The sequence below is a fragment of the Aplysia californica genome, unplaced genomic scaffold, assembly GCF_000002075.1.
Source record: "Aplysia californica isolate F4 #8 unplaced genomic scaffold, AplCal3.0 scaffold00045, whole genome shotgun sequence".
NCBI classification, from domain to species: domain Eukaryota; kingdom Metazoa; phylum Mollusca; class Gastropoda; order Aplysiida; family Aplysiidae; genus Aplysia; species Aplysia californica.
Window position 1 is genome coordinate 1,560,350 of NW_004797315.1, and position 2,566 is coordinate 1,562,915.

Here is a 2,566-nt window from a genome sequence, read left to right on the forward strand (position 1 = left end):
AAAAAAAAAAACGTGGATTGTAATTAATTGCAAATATTTATCGTTTATTGACATTGTGGATAAAATGACACTGTGGTGAAGTCAAAGTAATGAAAATCGAAAAAACTAACACTTTCCCACCCGTTGGACAAATTGTTTGTTTGGCTGTTTGTTTGTTTGTTTGTTTGTTATCTTTTGTCTTTTGCTTCGTTCTTTAATGTCAATATCTTTTATGTTCTTTTAAAAAACAGAATTCTGTGGGTGTGTGCATGTGTGTCTATGTATGTATGAGAGTGTGTGTGTGTGTGTGTGTGTGTGTGTGTGTGTGTGTGTGTGTGTGTGTGTGTGTGTGTGTGTGTGTGTGTGTGAGAGAGTCTGTGTTCGTTCCTTTTTTCACATCTCCTGTCTGTTTCTCCCTTCTTCTCAACCACTGAATCCAACACAATAATTATTACTTTTCAATGTTTCCCACAACATGTATTTAATTCAACCTTGAGCATGCCGGAATGAAATCTGTTTTCTAGAACCTTAATCCTCAAAGTAAATATTACCTTAATGTTGTAATGGCTTCCACCCAGCATGACTGTTAATATTTTGCAAGGCATCCAGCCTAAATTTTAGTTTCTGAATTTTCCGAAACCAAAACTATTCTTCTACGATGACGGTGACAAGTTTCAGTTTCCAGCTTTGGTTTCCGAGAATGTTGTGCCCGTGGTTACATACAACTATTATATCATATTACTGCATTGACATATTGCGTTTCTACTATTTGATTTCTTCATCTCTAAGAATCGATTATGTGCCCTGCGTGTTTTGTAGTTTTCATTAAAGCCGAGCCAAGGAGGTAGGCAGCCTTGAAAACTCCCTCAATGAGATCCCAAATTTATGAACGCCCTCTGTCAGCTAAATGACCTGACAACAACAATTTCAAACCCGCTGCAAAAATCACTCGGTCTCCACACATTTTTTTAACCTGATCCCATCGCTTTCACACCTTTGCTCCTGCAGCATAGCGCGTAGGGGTTTTCTCTGAAGTTCACTTCAAAAAGGATCGTACATAACAAGATTGTTCACTCTGCCAAAAATTGTCCTCGGAAGTCTGCGCAACGTATAGGAAGAGCACAGTTTGTTAGTTTCACTTTTATTGTTTTTCCACGTAAGTAGGATAACTCTGTTCGCAAAGTCGGCCCTTTTTCGAAGAGGGTGAGACCGAATTTTGAGGGCACATTTTACTTGGCTGAAAGAAGGGAGTGAACTATCTTGTATACATGATCTTTGACTTCAAAGAGAATCGAACTTAACCTGAAAGTTGAAGCACAATTGAATACAGTTTCGAGTAGCAGATATGCGCTTAAAGTAAAAGAAATATATGTAGAATCATTTATTTTTCACCATTTCCCCTTTGCTTGTTAGGCTTGGAACATTCTTTATATTGTGTTAATCCATTTGTGAGGCAGCGTGGTGGAATCAGGCTCTCGTCAAGATAATGAAATCGAAGAGAACAGCCGTAGTTTTCTCCCTGCTTAGCAATTTTAATCAAATTTTTGTTTTTTGACTCAACACCTTTAATGTCCATTTACGAACACATTCCTTTGAGGATATCACAGAAAACGTTGATTAAAGGCACAAAAATATAGATTTACAGTTTCCATGGACTCTCCAGCTTTGGAATTTACCAAGCTTTGGCGGCCATTTTCTTTCTCGCTAAGTTTACCTCTTAAACCAGGTGACCCCCACCTCCCTCAATCCAAAATATCTCCACATCTATTGAAGATGGATGGGTAATTTTTTCATTGAAAGCAAGAAAAATGAACAAGCTTTAAGATGATACCAAACACTCAATATTCCCAAAAATTGACGAGAGCTTGATTCCACCCTGCTGCCTCACATTTACCGTTCGTTTATTCGATACCAGGCCGACACTCACCCATTGTTATTCCATAGTTTGCTTCAACAATAGATGCCGCCAAAACGCGTTGAGATCGAGTAATTAGCTATTTCAAAAACAAATGTGCCGACGCGTTGAGCTCGAGTGGACCCGTGGATATCACCTCACTGTAACCTGTTTGGGGATGAAATGGGGGATTCCTTAGTCAAACAAGGGTCTCGATCTGAGAAACTGGATAAAAGAGGCAAGCCTTTCTAAGGCCAAAACCACCATCAAAAGGGGACTACAGGGAAAATTTGCCCAACCTTAGGCAGAGAGACCCAAAGCTCTTGGGAGCCTGGGTACTTACGGCGAACAGCAGCCATCATGCTTGAAACTGGGACGTCCATTCAGAGATGAACAAGAAGAAAAAGGACACCGTTCTAGAATTTGAATCAGGGTTATTCGTATTATAGTCCAGCACAATGATGACTGGGCCATTGGCACCCCCTATTTTGCATTATTTCTGCATGCTTCGTGCTATTCTTTAAAACAAAAAACTTTCTAAAATTGAAACAATTGCTTCTTCTTATTATTATTCTCTCTCTCTCTCTCTCTCTCTCTCTCTCTAAGTTAGTGTCATGATTATGGTCTGGGCGTAATATTATGTATAATATAAACAGTGTTGTAAGGGAGTGGTTGGGCAGTGTGTGTGTGTGT